The sequence below is a fragment of the Mytilus galloprovincialis genome, chromosome 11 (assembly GCF_965363235.1).
Source record: "Mytilus galloprovincialis chromosome 11, xbMytGall1.hap1.1, whole genome shotgun sequence".
NCBI lineage: Eukaryota > Metazoa > Mollusca > Bivalvia > Mytilida > Mytilidae > Mytilus > Mytilus galloprovincialis.
This window is the reverse complement of record NC_134848.1, coordinates 36,009,251-36,035,108: the sequence shown is the minus strand read 5'-3', so window position 1 is coordinate 36,035,108 and position 25,858 is coordinate 36,009,251.

Here is a 25,858-nt window from a genome sequence, read left to right as displayed (position 1 = left end):
TGTCATATTGATAAGGCAACCGATAATAACCAGTACATAGACATTATTTTATTATACCAATCATGGACCCTTGTCAGGCAAGATACAAAAACATCATAATACAATGATTATATAAACATTAGTGAAATACAATGCTTATCTTGAATGTATCTTGATATATTATAAAACTTTTTTCTCTAAAATTAAGGTCGTTGAATGTAAAAACATACACAACCTGAAGATAACATACTGCAGCTGATTCAAATAAGGGGAGAGATACACTTGCGCCAAAAATGCGTCCTTTTGTACCACAACTTTTTTTTATCAAATGCTACGTTTGCGCCACATGTTTTAAAATTACATGGTATCATTTGCGCCAGAAATAAAACATACGATTGCGCCGATCAGAAGAAAAATGACTTTCCTCCTCCTTTATACGGACATGGAATCGGCAGTTTACACAACAAATGTTTCCTTTTCTGAAAAATACTTTCTTCTGACTGCTGCTGCATGGGTACTTCCCAATTTAATTTATTTAGTAGCTTGTTGTCGTTATTGGTTTTGGAAGGCGGCTTACTTATGTAGTAATTGCGCCTTAAATTCATATAACATAATTTAAAATATTAGTATGTATATATATACTTTCAGTCTTTAATTTATTTTTAGTACTACGTTTTGGCGAGTAATTATATGAGACTTTGACGAACATGGGTGACTGAATTACATTTTTAGTAGCTTGTAAGTTCACTTTATTGTCCAAAAACACAAACATTGGAGGTTGAAATGCATTTAACAGTACATACTAATTCCTAATAATAACAAAGCCCATACACATGGTGGGAACAAAGCACTGTAACATTAACATATATGACTAAAACATATATAATCAGCAAAATAACGCTTCTGTTTTCTTCTCAATTGACATATCTTAATTAAATATTCAGCAAAGCAACAAGTTTTATTCTCTCTCTGTAAATTGACTGTCTAGTGCATGTTAAGTCATTTCTCTCCAGATACTCATCTTCATGGGGAAATATCTCCGAACATATGTTACTTTTTAAGCCATAAATAACAATAAATATATATTTTCATGAACATTAATGATACATAAGTGTACAGGTAAATTTGCGCAATTGATACATTTGGAAAATAAAATTTGGCGAAAATGATACCCCTGAAATACAGTAATTGGCGCAAAAGGACTGCTGCCCAAATATATCAGTACTGACTGCAGATTTTTTTATCACCTTCTCATTAAATACATGTCACACTTGATGTTTATTAGCTTAAATTAGCAATTGCCGTCGATCGTTGTCTAATAAATTGTAAAAAGGGAGAGAATAGGGACTTGTAAAGTCAATCTATTAGTTACCAAAAAAATATAGTCATTTATAATTTAATTTGATTTTTATTTATATTTTTACCTAAGATTACCTGTAAATTAAATGCTCGCAAATGTAATCGAAAGCTGCGCGCAAACGTAAACATTTTAATCCCCAAATGCGCGCAAACGTAGTGCGCCCAGAGAAATATGTCATTCTTCGGTATTGATCATTATCTTCAAGTTTCAGAGTTTCAGAGTTTCAGAATTTATTCCGATAACCTTTGTAAATACAATGGTATGCAGAAAGTTATAAAAAAAAAGTTACCCTCAGTTACAACTGTGAAACATGAGGTTTACATAGAAATATTCAAATATGTACTCTATTGTCTATAAAATAAAAAGTTTGATAGCAAAGTAATATTTTGACGAAATTAAGTTCCTTTTTCACTTTGAATTGAACAACTTGCTTTCATGTACAGCACATGAAATTTAAGAGGTGTGTAGATTCAGATTCATGACTTGGTGTTAGTCTTTTGTTACAGTATTGAGTATTAAGTACATCATTTACATTGATAACCATGTAGGATATGATGCGACTGAGGTTACGTATTGGAAAATCAAATCAAATCATTTGGAAAGTCAATTTTGAGCGATATTTTTACGTCTCTCTATTTGGATTTGGCTTTCTGAAATGCTAGATAAAACGTAAAAGACTCTCATGAATGGTACTTCTTGAAAGTTAAAATTTTGTTTATCATGATAAAGCAATGCAAAAAAAAAAAAAAAAAAAGACATACGTACAAATAACACTTAACACATTATCTATTTGTATCATTTCAAGACTTCTTTATATGTAAGTACAATTATTTTGTTGAGAATGTTTATATACTTGCTTAATTATTAGTCAAGACTATGCATTAAATATTTGCAACTGCACGTTGTAAAATTAAAAATCATGTAATCAATCACTGTAATAGAAAAAACACACAACTGGGTTTATATCAAACAAAAGAAGTTATATAAATAACGGAGTGTCTATTCGTCCGGCTAGCCGGACGAATAGTTAAAAATCTCTATTCGTCCGGCCATCCGTCTGCGGATGCTCAAATCTTCAATATCAATAAAAGTGTCATGTCACAAGGAAATTGTCCCGGATGAGGTGTCGGATAACACACGCGGTGTCGGATAACACACGCGCGTATGCAATGGACGTTTTGAGAATTGGAGATCATGATTTATATTTAAAGATGTAATAGAGAAAACCTGAAAGAATGTGATTGCTTTAATCAAATGTATATAGGAGTGATTCCAGAACAATAACGTGTACATGTTAACTGTGAGGAATAAGCCTGAGATCAAAGTGAAATTGATGATTTAACCCCATTTACCTGATCATGCTTATGGAGACAAAACGCTTTCGGAAAAAAAAACTATATCAAACTTGCTTTGATTCATTATTTTCAAGTTTTACTACAACGGAGATATATGAACATACTGATATGCATTGACTGGGAATAAGACACCAGGGTTGGGGTACCCCCCTTTTTTCTGTTGTATAATCTTATCGAAAACACAATCCTACTTTGGGGGACAGGTTACACGTACCTGCCCTTTTCTCTATTTCCTATGAATTAAAAATCGCCGAACAATTTAAATGAAGAATCGTGCATAATCATATGGGGACCTTACATTAACCAAACTTCACAGAAACAATAAATTTAGGATCTTTTGAAATCATAGATAAAGCCAATAATGATTGCCCAGACTATTTACCTTACATGAAATTCATAGGCAGAACTACAAAAGAGAGAATCATCCCCCCCCCTTTCCTACCCAAATTCCTTTAGAATATTAGAATAATAAAAATCTGAATCAAATGTATAGTTTTTTGGTTGTATTTTTATTAGAATGAGTTCGTTTTCATAAAACGATGTTAAACAATATAATTATTTTAAAACAACTCGTGCTTTATTTAAAACCTTCAAAACACGATGCTATATGTTCATCATTATATTTTTGGCCGGACAAATAGCTAAAAACAGTAAATATGCTATTTGTCCGGCTTGCCGGATGAATAGACATTTTTGACTATTTGTCCGGCTAGCCACTGCCTATAAATAAAGTACATAAAAAGTACGATGACAACTGAACTGGCAGACTTACGAATGGTTATATAGCTGTGTTTATAGTACGATTTATACTTCTAACACAATTGTATGAAGGAAGGGAAAAACACATAAATGACACAATCCAATCTTTTCATTTTATCATAGCCAAAGATAATACCACCAGTTATTTAATTGTAAAAGCACAAAAATGGTAAGCGGAAAGGTATATAGAAGAAGAAAAAATCGAAGACATGATTGTGCTATCTCTCAATTAACGTCCTAACTCAGACTTTGCAGCTATCTTACATGAGGTTTTTTTAATTCCAAGAACAGTTTTACAAAATTTATGATGCACCTTTTCAAAGCTCAATCTATCTGTCAATGATAAAACATCACAATTACTTCCATGCAAAGTGGCTCTATTTATGGCTCTAAAAATTGAGTAATAATCTTCCATAATCCAGATCTCACTATCATATAAAATTATGGGTTTAATTAAGGAATCAAATAATTTACATGATAAATCAAAAGGGACATGATGAAAATTAGACATATATTTTTTTTTTAATGAAAATAATGCTGTAAGTGTTTTCTTGGATAGTTCATGTGTAGATCTCTTAAATTTTCCTTTATTATCAATAATGTTCCCAAGAAAAATATACGTTTTAACTTCAGTTAACTGATTTTGTTTATAAAATTTTTTTGACTCAAAAGTATTTCTAGAATGAAAAATCATAATTTTGGTTTTGTTTGTATTTACAGTCAGTTGCTATTCGGAGCAATATTTTTCCAGTTTATTCAAAGCAGATTGTAAACCGTTTTGTGATTCTGATAATATTAAAAGATCATCAGTAAAACTAAGACTACTTATTGATGTTTTATCTAAAGAAACAGGATCACATGTCCCATCAAAAATTGAATGAAGATCATTAATAAAATAATTAAACAATGTGGGGCTCAAACTATCCCCTTGTTTGACCCCATTATTTATTTCAAAAAATTCAGATTGTTTATTATCTATTTTAACTGAAGATTCACAACACTCATAGAGGGTGGTAAAGGGTTATTTTCGTGCAACGTTTTCGGTCTTTATATTTCACGTATTTTCGTGTTTTAACGTTTTATTTCTCGTTTTCTCGTGTTTGGCTCGATTTGCGTGCTTCGTGTTTCCCCTTATTTATTTTCCGTGTTTCGTGTCAGTGCTCTTAATTTCTCGTGCAGGTCCCGAATTTGATTAAAAAGTCAGTGTGTTATAATACCTTCTGAAACTTGTGTAAACTTATAGAAATTGATGTATATATTGTTACCATTCTACTTTTGCTTTTGCAATATGTATGGTATTAATGAAGTCCATCAAATTGCTAGCCTATGAATTCAATTTTTTATCAAGTAAGATGCAAGTAGCGGACGCTAAAAGGTGACCACAAGGTCTTCGTGTTCATTACTAATGGCTGCATGATCTACAAGAACGAGTGGATATAACTTCTGGTGCTTGTTTCCTTAATATTTACGATCTTATTTATCGTGCTTCGTTTTTCCCGATTTTTATTTTTCGTGCTACGTTTTTGCGATTTTTATTTCACGTGTTTCCGTGTTCAGTACCCCCCTTTACCACCCTCCTCATACATATCTTTAGTTACTTCAAATATTTTCTTTCCAACATTATCCTTCTTATTTTGTATAAGAGACCACCATGCCAAACAGTGTCAAAAGCACGACGCAAATCAAAGCAAAAAAGAGTAAATTTTACTCTTCTTTTTTGTCAAAAATTTTATTATTAAAGTTTTTAGAATAAAAATACTATTTGCTGTCCTATGATTATTTCTAAATCAAAATTGATGAACTGAAAAATTTTCTTCATAGTAAGTTACAACTCTCGAATTAATAACAGCACTGAAAAGTTTAGCAATACAATTTTGAAGAAAAATTCCCCTATAATTATTATTATCTAGTTTGTCTCCAGCTTTATGAATAAGTATGGTAAAAGATTTTCTCCAGTTTGAAGGATATTAACCAGAATTAAGAATTAAATTAAAAAGTTTAGTTATAGATTTACAAGTTACAACACCACTGTATTTAATAATTTCATTACAAATTTGGTCTGGACCAGAGCTTTTTCCAGTTTTTAGTTTTTGTATACATTTATTTACTTCATTGATAGTAAAAGGTTTCTCCTTGATGCTTAAAATTATCAATAATTTCGGGAAAACCAGCTTGAAGCTCAATTTTCTTATTAGTGTTCTCATATTTTAATGACTTTAATAATTTCCAATATTGTTTAGGGTTTGTATCTCTAAGGGCTGAAAGCTGACTAAATATTTCCTTTTTAAATTGATTTTTCTTTCTTTTTATTAATTTTTTACATAGTTTACAGTGACCTAGGAAATTCTTTCTTAAATTGAGGTTATAAGGGTTTATTCGTAATAATTTAGCTAGATTTGATACAGTTTTCTTAACATCATCTAGTTCTCTATCTTCCCATGGCTTTTTCTTTTTAATTTCTTTTTACGAAAGAATTTAATAGTTTTACATGAGCGCATGGTTAATGTTTTAAATATATTATTTAGTTGATGCTCTGCTCTCTCCATCCCAGAACAATTTATTTCAAATGGTGTATTTTCATAACCAAGTATTTCATCTCTAGTGCTAATTTCTTCTAAAACAGTATATAATTTTTCCTTAGAAATAGTCTCCCATTTAAATGTCATATCTATCTCACTATATTTTTGTCTATATTCATATTTTGCATGGATATACAACCTTTTAAAAAGACTACAATTTGATCATGATCAGATAAATATGAAAGTTCTAATATTTGAAAAAAAACCTAACAGAGTTAATAAGGTCCACACTGGTCAAGGCATAGTCAACAGTACTACACCCACTGGGTTTAAAACATGTCATATTTCCCAGCATATCACCAATAAAACGACCATTCAAAACTCTTAGCTGAGAGGTGATACAGAGATCAATCAATTGCTGGCCTTGGGAATTAAAAACTTTATCTAAAGAATTTCTATCTATATTAAAATCTTGAACATAGTCCTCTGGAAGTATATCTTGTAAAGAGCTATGAATTTTATTTTCATCTGCAATAAAATCATCATGATTTGCAATTCGAGCATTCAAATCCCCAATTACCAGAACATTGCCTTTATCAGACACATTTGTTTAATTTCTGCCTCCAATTACAAGAAATCATCATCATAATGGGGAGAATTTAGTGAGAGGATGTAAGTGGCACAAACAAATAAATCTTTTTCAAGGTCAAAAAAGTTCTTATCTAATTTAATCCATAAACGGTTTTTTGATGACGTTAAATCTTTTATTTCAATTATCCCTTTATGGATTTGGAATTTATATAGAATATTATCGTACCGCGGCAAAATTATCACGTTGTGATTGGTTTAACGCCGTTACGTGGTGACTCCCTATGAGACCGTAGGGGGTTAGTAAATTTCATAAGGGGTTCGTGACGCGGTAATGGTGACGTCATCCATTAATTTTTTGTGTTTCTTTGATTATTTTTCAACAAAACGCAGCAGACAAAGTCCAGCGTACGATAAATTAGTTATACGGTTAACTACTGACCCCCTACGGATCCATATAGAGTGAATAAAATCCATAGGGGACTCGGCCTCCGGCCTCACCCCCTATGGATTTCACTAACCCTCTATGAATCCGTAGGGGTCAGTAGCGAACCATATAACTTATAATAATTCCACCACTAAATCGCCTAGAGAGTCTATTCTTTTTTCTGCATTTTTGAAAAATTTTGAAATCAGGTATGTTTGAAGTATCATCAAAACCTTTCCAAGTCTCTATTACAATATTAATATCATACATCAGACAAGACATAAATTGATCACCTCTGTACTTATCTCCCAAACCATTTACATTCCAAGATCCTATGGATAAGTGATTCATATTCATAAAAAATAATAATGGTGCAAATTCACATACATGTAGCATAATATGGTTCGAAGAAAGATAACTCTAGATTTATTGCTTAAAATATTTATCTACCAAATTGAATCAGAAGTCAAGAGCATATGACTTCAGTGTTATACAAAAAGTTCTTCCCTAAATGGTCGGTCCCTGATGACGTATATTTATTTACCCCTATAGTGATGACTAAGAACATCAATTCACTCTAATAGCTTTGATCTGTCAAATCAATAGTACAGATAAATCAAAATTGGTTATTGTTTGATTCTATATTTCTTTTTTAGCTTTTTTACATTTTAATGTTACTATATATATTTATATTTAAACAAAATCTGTTTGTCTCTTCTTTGCCTAGATGTTGTTGGACTAATGTTTATCTGTTTGTCTAGATGCTTGTTGTTGGGCTAATGTTTATCTGTTTGTCTGTTGTTTGCCTAGATGCTTGTTGTTGGGCTAATGTTTATCTGTTTGTCTGTTGTTGCTTGTTGTTGGGCTAATGTTTATCTGTTTGTCTTTTCTTTGCCTAGATGTTGTTGGGCACTATCTTTAAAAAAGATATCCGACGTATTTAAATTTGAGTATATATTTAAAACTATCATTTCGATTTACCATTTAAATAACGTTTTCTCTGTTTGTGTTCAGTATTCTCGGTCCTCGTATCTTTCTGTTTACATTCACCAAAAACCCACAGAAATCTCACATGGGTAGGTGCGTTCTAAAAGTCATGTATGTTAGTACAACAAAGTTTACATTGAAAATTATATAATTGTCCCGAAAAAACAGTTGCCATGGATGCAAAGAGCTCTTGGAGAAACAATTATATTAATAAAAAAATATAAATCTTTGTAAGATCAAGTTCAAATATTTATCGTTTTTCACTTGCTTTCCATCACGATATAATTAATGAGACGTTTTTTCAAACACAATCAAATCACCCACAATGATAGCATTTTCTTCAATCACAGGAAGAATTTTCGAGCATGCGTATTCTGTTGCCATAGTTATGCGTCCTTAAGTTCAAATGGTACAAACAGAAACTATACAGATTACGTCGGAAAAGTGTACATATGCACATATATATTATTAGTGCTTTATTAAAAAACAATAAGTTACAAAATTTGGCATTTAAAAAAATATTTCAAAATCATGGCCGATACAAATTGGACAGTTAATCTATATTGAGAAGGCAACTATATTGGTGGTTGGTCTGTTAATCAATTTGGAGACAGCCTATTAATATAATGCTATCGACAAAATCATTGTAAGGTCAGCATGTTTCATTCTATAACATTTCAAATACATTTGTACAATGCATATTTTCATAATAAAAACTATTCATGTATGGCAAAATAATTCAGTGTACTGAACCAGCGGTGTAATAGTTTTTATGGACCCGCAAAAAAGTTATAGGTGCCATATAGTTTTACCCTTGTCTAAAATTCCGTCATTACGTCATAACGTCATTCCGTAACAAACCATTATACAGAGTTTTTTTTTAAACGCCTTCAGATATTGGCCTGATTTTATGTTTCGTTCCACTCCACTAACTTTTGCCAAAATTACGGGCTTTGAACTTTGATAAATTGTTGAAAATTACAGTTATACATTGTTTTTTTCTAAACGCCTTCAGATATTGGGCTGATTTTTGGTAAGTAAGTTAACCATGATGATTTACAGATCAAGTTTAAGTTTCGATCTGTTAACAAAAACTTTGATGAAATTACAGGATTTGATCTTTGAGAAATTGTGGAAAATCACGTTATGTAGACTTTTTTCTAATATTTTTTTTATTGTATACATTTTCATGAATGACAGAATTATTGAGAATATTGAACTTTGTGTTTTCCAATGATTTCATTTTTACAATTTATTGGTCAATCTTAATGTTTCCTTATTTTGTTTGTTTCTCAGATACTTTATGGTACTACTAAACAATATATGCATGTAATCATCATTGATCATCACTTATAGTATTTCCTGGTTTAGATTGTTTCTAAAACATGCAATAGGTTATCTATATAAAAAGCAATTTTAATTTCAATGATTGAAAGATGAACTCATATTTCCAATTTGGTTATTTGACCTTGACCTCAGTTTCTTTAATCATGTTAAGGATGTACTAAGATGAGGTTTTAAAATTTGTGTCAAATGTTTGCACCTTAGTTTTTTTCATACAATACAATGTAAAATATTTTGATCCATAACACCCATTTATTTGTTTTCATATAAGACTTAATAGCTTATGAAATGTTTTTAATTCAAATTTTAGAAGAATCTTGATTTTCTTTCTTTTGTTTTGAGACCCAAATAATATCAATCAGGTAAAAGTCAGAGTTAGCCTTTTCCCACCATATTTCAAATCTTAAATATCTCGCAAAGGAGATCCCTGATCTGTCAATATTTTTATCTAAACTTAATCCTTTAATTGATGCTCTACCAGTTTATAGAATAAATTTTAATTTTGTAATCGGTTAACTTTTACCTATCCTCACCAAAGTAAATCATTGAATAGGTGTGATAGTTGTACTTAAACTTTATATTTAAAACTATTTACATGATATTAAAACATAATATCATTGGTAAGAAAAAAACCTGATGATATTTAAGCATTTACACTCTACTTTCTTTAAGTACCATTGGTAGATAAATATCATGATGTAACCTAATTAATCACATTATTATTTTTATTTTAAATCTCATTTTAGATTACAATAGTGTACCATTCATTAAGTTTGATAGCTGCTGTAGCAGCTATCAAACTAATGACTACAGAACAATCTCCAGTAAGTATTAAACTAGTTTTCAATAAATATTCACTTTATTTCTTTTTTAAAAATCAGAAATGTGAGACGATTGCAAATGAGAATTATATAATATACATGTATATTAATAATAGGTCACCTAATACATATAAAAATGTTTAACAACGAGCAAATCAATACTTCTAGTCAACTATAAGAGACCCCTAAATAACAAGAAATGAGAATAAAAAAAACTGTTTTATTCCTGACACAAAGCATTTACTTATGTATGAGATAGTGGAGTAAACTTGGTTTTGCAGCTACTAAAACGAACTAAAAAAACCACACAGAACTGAAAAGGCTTTATAAAAAAGAAAAATATAAAGATCAAAGAATGGAAAACAATTGTGATATTCACACAATATATAACAAAAATTAATGTATGAAAAGATAGTGGACTAGACTTCAATTTACAGCTACCAAAATCTCTCATCAATATGAACTTCAAATTAATTCCATTATGATAACAAATTCGTAAAGGTTCCACGGAACCCAGTGTTTTGCTTACTTTTGCTGTTAATTTGAGGCTTAATAAAAATGAGGAAAATAAATGATCGCTAAGTCTCGATTTTTCGACTAAAGTAGAAGGTTCGGCAAAAATGAATGCTGTTTTTCAATTTTTGACGCTTTTACATATTATGTTTGCTTTTTTACACACTTGTCACGAGTGAAGAAAATATTTGTTAATGAATTTAAACAAGGAAAGTTAGTACTTTCCAGTACAATTAAATTTTAACCAGAAGTGCAAAATGCTTGTTAATTTTTGTTTTTCTATTTACAGATTCATATAAATATAAACGCCAATATTTTTTCACCCATTGGCAATACTATTCAGCTAAAAGGTAATAACTATAATATAACTCCAAAATGTCTTATTTATCATGTCTTAATGATGCTACAACCCGATATACAAAATTGAGAATGAAAATGGGGAATGTGTCAAAGAGACAATAATCTCACCGTAGAAAAAAACAGCAGAAGGTTAGAAACAGGTCTTCAACGTAGAGACAAATTCCCGCACCAGGAGGCGTACTTCATCTGGCTAGTTCAGTGATAATGAACGCCATACTAATTTCCAAATTGTACACAAGAAATTGAAATTAAAATAATACAAGACTAACAAAGGCCAGAGGCTCCTGACTTGGGACAGGCGCAAAAATGCGGCTGGGTTAAACATGTTTGTGAGATCTTAACCCTCCCCCTACACCTCAAGCCAATGTAGAAAAGTAAACCCATAAAAATATGCACATTAAAATTCAGTTCAAGCGAAGTCCGAGTCTGATGTCAGAAGATGTAATCAAAGAAAATAAACAAAATGACAATAATACATAAATAACAACAGACTACTAGCAGTTAATTAACATGCAAGCTCCAGACTTCAATTACACTGACTGAAAGATTACGATTTCATCATATGAACATCAGGCACAATCCTTTCCGTTAGGGGATGAGTATCATACTATAATAACATATATGAGAAGAATATAACCCGTGTCATGCCAACAACTGGTTTTTGAATAAATGTGTTTAGTTCCGATGCAAAGACACTATAAGTGAATCATTATTAATTCCAAAATATGCAATTTTTAATGACCTGATAACAGTATCGTAACTATATCCCTTCTTAATAAATCTATTCAACGGTTTTGTTAATTTCTGAGGTGAATAATGACATCTTTGTGCTTTCTAAAGAATATTTCCATAAACAATTGGATGTGAAATACATGTCTATTTAATTGTCAAAAAAGGCCAATATTTATTTTACAAAAGTATTCTTTTTTCAATTGATAGATAAAATTTTACATTATAATAAAATTAAGAATAGAATTGGGGAATGTCTCAAAGAGAGAACAACCTGATTAAATAGCAAAAAACAGCAGAAGGCCAAAAATGGGTTTTCAATACAGCGAGAACATTTGACACCCGGAGACTTACATCAGCAGCTGACCCCTAAAAATCTAGTTCAGTGATAATGCAGTCATACTAGCACCTTATTATAAACAATAATTAACAAAGTTGCTTCATTTTGTATGATTAAAATTATTCTCATACATGTTCTTTCATTTTCAGAGTGTGGAAAAGCTGACAAAGAAAAAGACAAAAAATAAAAAATATTAAAAATTGATAAAATAGTTTAGTATGTTTGTGTGTTAATGTTTTTAATTGTGATTTTTATAAAGTGTGTAAACGATAAGACTTTCCTGCATACATACAGCGAGTAAATTGTTCCTCTGGACGAGCTCAACATTTTATGCAATAAGCCTAAACATGTCCGACCGTCTGTTAAAAGTAACAACGGGATGATTCTTAAAAGTATAGTATTGTGTGTATATCTTTTTAAAGGTAACAGATACCAACCTACTATAAACTGCAAAGATGATCAGTAATTCAAGACCTTCAAGGTCAATGTCAGGTCATGATGAAATTTCACCATGACCTTCACATTATACTATGACCTTGACCTTGTGATATTTGAAAGGTCAGGTGGTCCTGAGTTGAATGGTGATAGTCCCATGTCTCTATGACTTCCGGTTCTCAAGTTTGGCATTGGATCATATATTTGATGATTAATTGTGACCTTGGTGAACTTTGAAATTGCACCAATTCTTTTTCTATAATGTTGTCCTTTAACTGTAAATCATTTATCATTTAACAGATTTGAGATATCTATTGTCGTTTAAGACATAATGCAGTTTGAAATTTTGCGAGCGGCGGCATGTATTTCTGAATCAACAACAGCTGACCACTTAAAATGTTTGAGAAATTGAAGAGGTTAATATAGTTATATGTTTGACTAAATACCAAAAACATTCCATTTAAAAAAAAAACAAAAAATTATTTTGAAATTTTCATATTTTGCATTGACTTTGTAAGTTTCATAACTTCTATTTATATCGTTGATATTGCATCATTTTTGGCACTTTGTCAAATGGGGTCATCTGATATATCAAATTGAAGGTCTCAATAAACTCTACTTAAAAAAGAAAATTTTAAACCTCTTTTTCATCCCAGGAGGACGGGTGGGGTCATTAAGTGCAAACATTCAAATTTCTCAGATGGTAAGGTTGTAGCATATCAAATGAAAGAACATAAAGCGTACATTTCAAATTTAAAATTGACGTCTCCCAAAAATGGGTTGGATGGGGTCATTGAGTGCAAAAAATAAATTTTCTTTTAAGATAGGTTTGTTGTATATTAAATGAAAGGTCATGATGTGTACATTGGAAATATCAAATCCTGACCTCCAAAAATTAGTTGGATAGGGTTATTAAGTGCAAAAATCAAACTTTCTAGAACATAGAGTTCTTGCATATCAAATGAAAGCTCATCTTCTCTATGTTATTTATATCATAATTCCGATCTAAATGTAGGCGGATGAGGTCATTAAGTGTAAAGTGGAAAGTTTCAGAAGATATGCTTGTCGTATATCAAACGAAAGGTCGTACAAGGTACATTACGAAAACATCACTTTTACAGGAAAGACCTTTCAATTGTTTTACAAACAATTGAGATACTAGTTTTTTTTGTTTTTTTTTCATCCAGCATTTGTTTAACATGGCCTCCCCTTGTTTCTATTGGAGTTATCAAGACCAAATATGGACCATCGGTAGACCTCATCATGAAGTATTACCAGATGAGGCTGTGTAGGATTTCATCATCCCCTTTAGAAGTTATCTCCCTTTTATTGTTTTTTTTCGACATGCCCCCCCCTCGTTGTTTTCGAAGATATCATGACCTTATTTGGACAATAGTTAGATCTCATCATGATGTGTTACCATATGAGGCTGCTAAGGACTTCATCATTCTCTATGAGAGTTATGTCCCCTTGAATCAATTTCTTTCTTTTACATTTTTCTCAAAAAGTATTCAAGATAGAATCCATTTGAAAACGGCAACATGTACAAGACCAGATGGCAATGTTAATTAACATATATAATCATTTTGTTGTTAACCCTTATAAGGAGTTATTTCCCTTGAAAAAATATACTAAATTTTTGAAAAATTGTATCTCGAGAACCGGAAGTCGTAAAGACTTGGGACCTACACCAATAATCTTAAGTTCATGTGACCTTTAATTTGACGTCAAGGTCAAAGGTCACTGAGTGCAAAAAAAAATTACGCTGCAATTTCAAGCTTTCATATTAAGAAAACGATAAGAGGTTGCTGCCTACTTACAGCGTATAAAATGTTCCTCTCGACGAGCTCTACATTTTATACACTGACCTTAAAAGAGTCCGACTGTCTATTCAAAAGTTACGACGGGATGATTCTTAAAAGTATAGTATTGTGTGTATATCTTTTTAAAGGTAACATATATCAACCTACTATAAACTGCAAAGATGATCAGTAGTTCAAGACCTTCAATTTGAGGTCAATGTCAGGTCATGATGAAATTTCACCTTGACCTTCACATTATACTATGACCTGGACCTTCACATTATACTATGACCTTGACCTGTGATATTTGATAGGTCAAGTAGTTCTGAGTTGAATGGTGATAGTCCCATGTCTCTACGACTTCCGGTTCTTAAGTTTTGTATTGCATCATATATTTGATGATTAATTGTGACCTTGGTGAACTTTGAAATTGTCCCAATTCTTTTTCTATAATGTTGTCCTTCAACTGTAGATCATTTATCATTTAACAGATTTGAGATATCTATTGTCGTTTTAGAGATAATGCAGTTTGAAGTTTTTCGAGCGGAGGCATGTATTTCTGAATCATCAAGAGCTTACCACTTAAAATGTTTTAGAAATTGAAGAGGTTGACATAGTTATATGTTTGACCAAATACCAAAAACATTCCATGGAAAAAAACACCAAAAAATCAATTTGAAATTTTCAAGTTTTGCATTGACTTTGTAAGTTTCATAACTTCTATTTATACAATTGATATTGCATCATTATTTGATCTTTGTCAAATGGGGTCATCTGATATATCAAATTGAAGGTCTCAATAAACTCTACTTAAAAATGAAAATTTTAAACCCCCTTTTCATCCAAGGGAGACGGGTGGGGTCATTTAGTGCAAACATTCAAATTTCTCAGATGGTAAGGTTGTCGCATATCAAATGAAAGAACATAAAGCGAACATTTCAAATTTAAAATTGACGTCTCCCAAAAATGAGTTGGATTGGGTCATTGAGTGCAAAAAATAAATGTTCTTTTAAGGTAGGGTTGTTGTATATCAAATGAAAGGTCATGATGTGTACATTTCAAATAGCAAATTCCTGACCTCCAAAAATTAGTAAGATAGGGTTATTGAGTGCAAAAATCAAACTTTCTAGAATATGGCGTTGTCGCATATCAAATGAAAGCTCATCTACTCTATGTTCCATATATAATAATTCCGATCTCAAAAATGTAGGCGGATGAGGTCATTAAGTGATAAAAGTAAAAAGTTTCAGAAGGTATGCTTGTCGTATATCAAACGAAAGGTCGTACAAAGTACATTATGAAAGCATCACTTTTACAGGAAAGACCTTTCAATTGTTTTACAAACAATTGAGATACTAGTTTTTTCTTTTTTTTCTTCCAGCATTTTTTGGGCACGCTTTCCTACCTCTTCTATTGGGAGTTAGCAATGCCAAAATTGAACCATCGATAGACATCAACATGAACTTTTACCAGATGAACTTTTGTAGGATTTCACCATCCCCTTTAGAAGTTATCTCCCTTTTAGTGATTTTTTTCCACAAGGTCCCCCCAAAATGTGTTAAAAGATATCACGACTTTATTTGGACAATAGGTAGATCTCATCATGATGTATTACCATATGAGGCTGCATATTATTTCATCATCCCCTTTGAGAGTTATATCCCCTTGAAGCAATTTCTTTTACTTGCATTTTTCTCAAAAAGTATCAGAGATAGAATTTAATTGAAAATTACAGCATGTACAAGAACTGATGGCAATGTTTATAAACATAAAGAATAAATTTGTTACTAACACTAATAAGGAGTTATTTCCCTTTAAAAAGTAAAAATACTTTTTCAAAAATTCTATTTCGAGAACCGGAAGTCATAGAGACTTGGAACCTTCACCAATAATCTTAAATTCATATGACCTTTAATATGCACCCAAGGTCAAAGGTCACCGAGTGCAAAAAAAAATTACGCTGCAATTTCAAGCTTACATATTAGGAAAACGATAAGAGTTTGCTGTATACATACAGCGTATAAAATGTTCTTCTCGACGAGCTCTACATTTTATATAATAAGCCCAAAAATGACCGACCGTCTGTTTAAAAGTTACAACGGGATGATTCTTAAAAGTATAGTATTGTGTGTATATCTTTTTAAAGGTAACAGATATCAACCTACTATAAACTGCAAAGATGATCAGTAATTCAAGACCTTCAATTTGAGGTCAATGTCATGTCATGATGAAATTTCACCTTGACCTTCACATTATACTATGACCTTGACCTTGTGATATCTGAAAGGCCAAGTGGTCTTGAGTTGAATGGTGATAGTCCCATGTGTCTACGACTTCCGGTTCTCAAGTTTGGTATTGCATCATATATTTGATGATTCATTGTGACCTTGATGAACTTTAAAATTGTCCCAATTCTTTTTCTATAATGTTGTCCTTCAACTGTAGATCATTTATCATTTAACAGATTTGAGATATCTATTGTCGTTTTAGAGATAATGCAGTTTGAAGTTTTGCGAGCGGAGGCATGTATTTCTGAATCAACAAGAGCTTACCACTTAAAATGTTTTAGAAATTGAAGAGGTTAACATATTTATATGTTTGACCAAATACCAAAAACATTCCATGGAAAAAAACACCAAAAAATCAATTTGAAATTTTCAAGTTTTGCATTGACTTTGCAAGTTTCATAACTTCTATTTATATAGTTGATATTGCATCATTATTGGAACTTTGTCAAATGGGGTCATCTGATATATCAAATTGAAGGTCTTAATAAACTCTACTTAAAAATGAAAATTTTAAATCCCCTTTTCATCCCAGGGGGACGGGTTGGGTCGTTTAGTGCAAACATTCAAATTTCTCAGATGGTAAGGTTGTCGCATATCAAATGAAAGAACATAAAGCGTACATTTTAAATTTCAAATTGACATCTCCCCAAAATGGGTAGGATGGGGTCATTGAGTGCAAAAAATAAATTTTCTTTTAAGATACGGTTGTTGTATATCAAATGAAAGGTCATGATGTGTACATTTGAAATATCAAATTCCCGACCTCCAAAAATTAGTTGGATAGGGTTATTAAGTGCAAAAATCAAACTTTCTAAAACATGGCGTTATCGCATATCAAATAAAAGCTCATCTTCTCTATGTTACATACATCATAGTTCCGATCTCAAAAATGTAGGCGGATGAGGTCATTATTAGTGTTAAAAGCGAAAAGTTTCAGAAGGTATGCTTGTCGTATATCAAACGAAAGGTCGTACAAAGTACATTACGAAAACATCACTTTTACAGGAAAGACCTTTCAATTGTTTTACAAACAATTGAGATACTAGTTTTTAAGGTCTTTCCCCTACATGGGAAAGACCTTATTGTTTTTCTTCCGTTTTTTCTTTTTCTTTTTTTTCTTCCAACATTTTTTTGACATGCCCGCCTCTTGTTTCTGATGAAGTTATTAAGACCAAATATGGACCATTGTTAGACCTCACCAAGATGTATTACCAAATGACCCTGTTAAGGATTTCATCATCCCCTTTAGGAGTTATTTCCCTTTTATTGATTTTTTTCAACATTGTCCCCCCTCGTTGGTTTTGAAGATATCATGACTTTAATTAGACATAATGTAGATCTCATCATGATGTATTACCATGTGAGGCTGCATAGGATTTCATCGTCCCCTATGAGAGTTATATCCCTTTGAAACAATTTTTTTCCTTTGCATTTTTCTCAAAAAGTATAAGAGATAGAATCGATTTGAAAACGGCAACATGTGCAGGAACAGATGGCAATGTTAATGAACATGTACAATCATTTGTTATTAACTTTCATAAGGAGTTATTCCCCTTGAAAAATTGAACATAATTTTAGAAAAATTGTATTTCGAAAACCAGAAGTCGTAGAGACTTGGGACCTTCACCAATAATCTTTAATTCATGTGACCTTTAATATGCAGTCAAGGTCCAAGGTCACTGAGTGCAAAAAAAAAATTACGCTGCAATTTCAAGCTTACATATTAGGAAAACGATAAGACTTTGCTGCATACATACAGCGTATAATTTATTCCTCTCGACGAGCTCTACATTTTATATAATAAGCCCAAAAATGTCCGACTGTCTGTTCAAAAGTTACAACGGGATGATTCTTAAAAGTATAGTATTTTGTGTATATCTTTTTAAAGGTAACAGATATCAATCTACTATAAACTGCAAAGATGATCAGTAATTCAAGACCTTCAATTTGAGGTCAATGTCAGGTCATGATGAAATTTCACCTTGACCTTCACATTATAATATGACCCTGACCTTGTGAAATTTGAAAGGTTAAGTGGTCCTGAGTTGAATGGTGGTATTCCCATGTCTCTACGACTTCCAGTTCTCAAGTTTGGTATTGCATCATATATTTGATGATTAATTGTGACCTTGGTGAACTTTGAAATTGTCCCAATTCTTTTTCTATAATGTTGCCCTTTAACTGTAGATCATTTATCATTTAACAGATTTGAGATATCTATTGTTGTTTTAGAGATAATGCAGTTTGAAATTTTGCGATCGGAGGCATGTATTTCTGAATCAACAACAGCTTACCACTTAAAATGTTTAAGAAATTGAAGAGGTTAACATAGTTATATGTTTGACCAAATACCAAAAACATTCAATTTAAAAAAAAAACACCAAAAAATCATTTTGAAATTTTCATGTTTTGCATTGACTTTGTAAATTTCATAACTTCTATTTATATCGTTGATATTGCATCATTTTTGGCACTTTGTCAAATGGGGTCATCTGATATATCAAATTAAAGGTCTCAATAAACTCTACTTAAAAATGAAAATTTTAAACCTCTTTTTCATCCCAGGTGGAAGGGTGGGGTCATTTAGTGCAAAAATTCAAATTTCTCAGATGGTAAGGTTGTCGCATATCAAAAGTAAGAACATAAAGCGTACATTTCAAATTTCAAATTGAAGTCCCCCAAAAATTGGTTGGATGGGGTCATTGAGTGCAAAAAATAAATTTTCCTTTTACTATAGGATTGTTGTATATCAAATGAAAGGTCATGGTGTGTACATTTGAAATATCAAATTCCCAACCTCCAAAAATTGGTTGGATGGGGTTATTAAGTGCAAAAATCAAACTTTTTAGAACATGGCGCTGTCGCATATCAAATGAAAGCTCATCTACCCTGTGTTACATATATCATACTTTCGATCTCAAAAATGTAGGCGGATGAGGTCATTAAGTGTGAAAAGCGAAAAGTTTCAAAAGGTATGCTTGTCATATATCAAACGAAAGGTCGTACAAAGAACATTACGAAAACATCACTTTTACAGGAAAGACCTTTCAATTGTTTTACAAACAATTGAGATACTAGTTTCTTTTTCTTTTTTTTCTTTTTCTTTTTTTTCTTCCAACACTTTTTTGACAGGGCCTGCTCCCCTTTCTGTTGAAGTTATCAAGACCAAATATGGACCATCGATAGACCTCATCATGAACTTTTACCAGATGAACTTTTGTAGGATTTCATCATCCCCTTTAGAAGTTATCTCCCTTTTATTGATTTTTTTCAACATGGCCCCCCTTTAATGTTTTGAAAGATATCATGACCTTATATGGACAATAGGTAGATATCATCATGATGTATTACCACATGAGGCTGCATAGGATTTCATCATCCCCTTTGAGAGTTATATCCCCTTATAGCAATTTTTAATATTTGCATTTTTCTCAAAAAGTATTTGAGATAGAATGTAATTGAAAATGACAGCATGTACAAGAACAGATGGCAATGTTTATAAACATAAACAATTAATTTGTTACTTACCCTTATAAGGAGTTATTTCCCTTTAAAAATTATAAATAATTTTTGAAAAATTCTATTTTCAGAACCGGAAGTCATAGAGACCTTGAACCTTGACCAATAATCTTTAATTCATGTGACCTTCAATATGCACCCAAGGTCAAAGGTCACCGAGTGCAAAATAAAATTACGCTGCAATTTCAAGCTTACATATTAGGAAAACGATAAGACTTTGCTGCATACATACAGCGTGTAAATTGTTCCTCTCGACGAGCTCTACATTTTATGCAATAAGCCCAAATAGGTCTGACCGTCTGTTTAAAAGTTACGACGGGATGATTCTTAAAAGTATAGTATTGTGTGTGTATCTTTTTAAAGGTAACAGATATCAACCTACTATGAACGGCAAAGATGATCAGTAATTCAAGACCTTCAATTTGAGGTCAATATCAGGTCATGATGAAATTTCACCTTGGTCTCACATAATACTATGACCTTGACCTTGAGATATTTGAAAGGTCAAGTGGTCCTGAGTTGAATGGTGATAGTCCCATGTCTCTACTACTTTCGGTTCTCAAGTTTGGTATTGCATCATATATTTGATGATTAATTGTGACCTTGGTGAACTTTGAAATTGTCCCAATTCTTTTTCTATAATGTTGTCCTTTAACTTTAGATCATTTACCATTTAACAGATTTGAGATATCTATTGTCGTTTTAGAGATAATGCAGTTTGAAATTTTGCGAGCGGCGGCCTGTATTTCTGAATCAAAAACAGCTTACCACTTAAAATGTTTAAGAAATTGAAGAGGTTAACATAGTTATATGTTTGACCAAATACCAAAAACATTCCAAGGAAAAAAACACCAAAAATTCAATTTGAAATTTTCAAGTTTTGCATTGACTTTTTAAGTTTCATAACTTCTATTTATATAGTTGATATTGTCAAATGGGGTCATCTGATATATCAAATTGAAGGTCTCAATAAACTCTACTTAAAAATTAAAATTTTAAACCACCTATTCATCCCAGGGGGACGGGTGGGGTCATTTAGTGCAAACATTGAAATTTCTCAGATGGTAAGGTTGTCGCATATCAAATGAAAGAACATAAATCGTACATTTCAAATTTCAAATTGACGTCCCCCAAAAATTGGTTGAATGGGGTCATTGAGTGCAAAAAATAAATTTTCTTTTACGATAGGGTTGTTGTATATCAAATGAAAGGTGATGATGTGTACATTTGAAATATCAAATTCCCAACCTCCAAAAATTAGTTGGATGGGGTTATTAAGTGCAAAAATCAAACTTTTTAGAACATGGCGTTGTCGCATATCAAATGAAAGCTCATCTACCCTGTGTTACATATATCATACTTCCGATCTCAAAAATGTAGGCGGATGAGGTCATTTAGTGTAAAAAACGAAAAGTTTCAAAAGGTATGCTTGTTGTATATCACACGAAAGGTCGTACAAAGAACATTACGAAAACATCAATTTTTCAGGAAAGACCTTTCAATTGTTTTACAAACAATTGAGATACTAGTTTTTTTTGTTTTTTTTTCATCCAGCATTTGTTTGACATGGCCTCCCCTCGTTTCTATTGGAGTTATCAAGACCAAATATGGACCATCGGTAGACCTCATCATGAAGTATTACCAGATGAAGCTGTGTAGGATTTCATCATCCCCTTTAGAAGTTATCTCCCTTTTATTGGTTTTTTTCGACATGGCCCCCCCTCGTTGTTTTTAAAGATATCATGACCTTATTTGGACAAAAGTTAAATCTCATCATGATGTGTTACCATATGAGGCTGCTAAGGATTTCATCATTCTCTATGAGAGTTACGTCCCCTTGAAGCAATTTCATTCTTTTACATTTTTCTCAAAAAGTATTCAAGATAGAATCGATTTGAAAAGGCAACATGTACAGGACCAGATGGAAATGTTAATTAACATATACAATTAGTTTGTTGTTAACCCTTATAAGGAGTTATTTCCCTTGAAAAAATATACACAATTTTTGAAAAATTGTATCTCGAGAACCGGAAGTCGTAAAGACTTGGGACCTACACCAATAATCTTAAATTCATGTGACCTTTAATTTGCACCCAAGGTCAAAGGTCACAGAGTGCAAAAAAAAAATACGCTGCAATTTCAAGCTTTTATATTAAGAAAACGATAACAGTTTGCTGCATACTTACAGCGGATAAAATGTTCCTCTCGACGAGCTCTACATTTTATACTCTGAGCTCAAAAGAGTCCGACTGTCTGTTCAAAAGTTACGACGGGATGATTCTTAAAAGTATAGTATTGTGTGTATATCTTTTTAAAGGTAACAGATATCAACCTACTATAAACTGCAAAGATGATGTCAGGTCATGATGAAATTTCACCTTGACCTTCACATTATACTATGACTTTGACCTTGTGATATTTGAAAGGTCAAGTGGTCCTGAGTTGAATGGTGATAGTCCCATGTCTCTACGACTTCCGGTTCTCAAGTTTTGTATTGCATCATATATATGATGATTAATTGTGACCTTGGTGAACTTTGAAATTGTCCAAATTCTTTTTCTATAATGTTGTCCTTCAACTGTAGATCATTTATCATTTAACAGATTTGAGATATCTATTGTCGTTTTAGAGATAATGCAGTTTGAAGTTTTGCGAGCGGAGGCATGTATTTCTGAATCATCAAGAGCTTACCACTTAAAATGTTTAAGAAATTGAAGAGGTTAACATAGTTATATGTTTGACTAAATACCAAAAACATTCCATTGAAAAAAACACCAAAAAAAATCAATTTGAAATTTTCAAGTTTTGCATTGACTTAGTAAGTTTCATAACTTCTATTTATATAGTTGATATTGCATCATTATTTGCACTTTGTCAAATGGGGTCATCTGATATATCAAATTGAAGGTCTTAACAAACTCTACTTAAAAATGAAAATTTTAAACCCCCTTTTTTATCCCAGGGGGACGGGTGGGGTCATTTAGTGCAAACATTCAAATTTCTCAGATGGTAAGGTTGTCGCATATCAAATGAAAGAACATAAAGCGTACATTTCAAATTTCAAATTGACGTCTCCCAAAACTAGGTTGGATGGGGTCGTTGAGTGCAAAAAATAAATGTTCTTTTAAGGTAGGGTTGTTGTATATCAAATGAAAGGTCATGATGTGTACATTTGAAATATCAAATTCCCGACTTCCAAAAATTACTTGGATAGGGTTATTAAGTGCAAAAATCAAACTTTCTAGAACATGGTGTTGTCGCATATCAAATGAAAGCTCATCTACTCTGTTCCATATATCATAATTCCGATCTCAAAAATGTAGGCGGATGAGGTCATTAAGTGTAAAAAGCGAAAAGTTTGAGAAGGTATGCTTGTCGTATATTTCTAATTGTCATTGCTTTAAACCTTATTGTCACAGTGTTCAAATGAGTTGGTACAATGTTTTTTTTCTTTTAGAATAAATTAACACAATCTTACTCAAACGTTCTTGTTTTTAAGGTCTTTCCCCTACGTGAGGAAAGACCTTATTGTTTTTCTAATGTTTTTTTTTCTTTTTCTTTTTCTTGATTTTCTTTTTTTTCTTCCAACATTTTTTTGACATGCCCGCCTCTTGTTTCTGTTGAAGTTATTAAGACCAAATATGGACCATCGCTAGAGCTAACCAAGATGTATTACCAAATGACCCTGTTAAGGATTTCATCATTCCCTTTTGGAGTTATCTCCCTTTTATTGATTTTTTTCAACATGCCCCCCCCCCCCTCGTTGTTTTTAAAGATATCATGACCTTAATTGGACAACATGTAGAACTCATCATGTATTACCATGTGAGTCTGAATAGGATTCCATCGTCCCCTGTGAGAGTTATATCCCCTTGAAACAATTTCTTTCCTTTGCATTTTTCTCAAAAAGTATAAGAGATAGAATCGGCAACATGTACAAGAACAGATGGCAATGTTAATAAACATATACAGTCATTTTGTTATAAACCCTTATAAGGAGTTATTCCCCTTAAAAATTGTGAACAATTTTAGAAAAATTGTATTTCCAGAACCGGAAGTCGTAGAGACTTGGGACCTTCACCAATAATCTTTAATTCATGTGACCTTTAATATGCACCCAAGGTCAAAGGTCACGGAGTGCAAAAAAAAAATTAAGCTGAAATTTCAAGCTTACATATTAGGAAAACGATAAGAATTTGCTGCATACATACAGCGTATAAAATGGTCCTCTCGACGAGCTCTACATTTTATGCAATAAGTCCAAAAATGTCCGACTGTCTGTTCAAAAGTTACAACGGGATGATTCTTAAAAGCCTAGTATTTTGTGTATATCTTTTAAAAGGTCACAGATATCAACCTACTCTGCAAAGATGATCAGTAATTCCAGACCTTCAATTTGAGGTCAATGTCAGGTCATGATTAAATTTCACCTTGACCTTCACAGTATACTATGACTTTGACCTTGTGATATTTGTAAGGTCAAGTGGTCCTGAGTTGAATGCTGCTAGTCCCATGTCTCTACGACTTCCGGTTTTTATATAGTTGATATTGCATCATTATTTGCACTTTGTCAAATGGGGTCAACTGATATATCAAATTGAAGGTCTTGATAAACTTTACTTAAAAATGAAAATTGTAAAACCCCCTTTCCATCCCAGGGGACGGGTGGGGTCATTTAGTGCAAGCATTCAAATTTCTCAGATGGTAAGGTTGTCGCATATCAAATGAAAGAACATAAAGCGTACATTTTAAATTTCAAATTGACGTCTCCAAAAAATGTGTTGGATGGGGTTATTGAGTGCAAAAAATAAATTTTCTTTTAAGATAAGGTTGGTGTATATCAAATGAAAGGTCATGATGTGTACATTTGAAATATCAAATTCCCCACCTCCAAAAATTAGTTGGATAGGGTTATTAAGTTCAAAAATCAAACTTTCTAGAACATGGCGTTGTCGCATATCAAATAAAAGCTCATCTACTCTATGTTACATATATCATACTTCCGATCTCAAACATGTAGGCGGATGAGGTCATTAAGTGTTAAAAGCGAAAAGTTTGAGAAGGTATGCTTGTCGTATATCAAACGAAAGGTCGTACAAAGTACATTACGAAAACATCACTTTTACAGGAAAGACCTTTCAATTGTTTTACAAACAATTGAGATACTAGTTTTTCTCCTGTTTTTTTTTTCATCCAGCATTTGTTTGACATGGCCTCCCCTCGTTTCTATTGAAGTTATCAAGACCAAATATGGACCATCGGTAGACCTCATCATGAAGTATTACCAGATGAGGCTGTGTAGGATTTCATCATCCCCTTTAGAAGTTATCTCCCTTTTATTGGTTTTTTTCGACATGGCCCCCCCTCGTTGTTTTTAAAGATATCATGACCTTATTTGGACAACAGTTAGATCTCATCATGATGTGTTACCATATGAGGATGCTAAGAATTTCATCATTCCCTATGAGAGTTACGTCCCGTTGAAGCAATTTCTTTCTTTTACATTTTTCTCAAAAAGTATTCAAGATAGAATCCATTTGAAAACGGCAACATGTACAAGACCAGATGGCAATGTTAATTAACATATACAATCATTTTGTTGTTAACCCTAATAAGGAGTTATTTCCCTTGAAAAAATATACACAATTTTTGAAAAATTATATCTCGAGAACCGGAAGTCGTAAAGACTTGGGACCTACACCAATAATCTTAACTTCATGTGACCTTTAATTT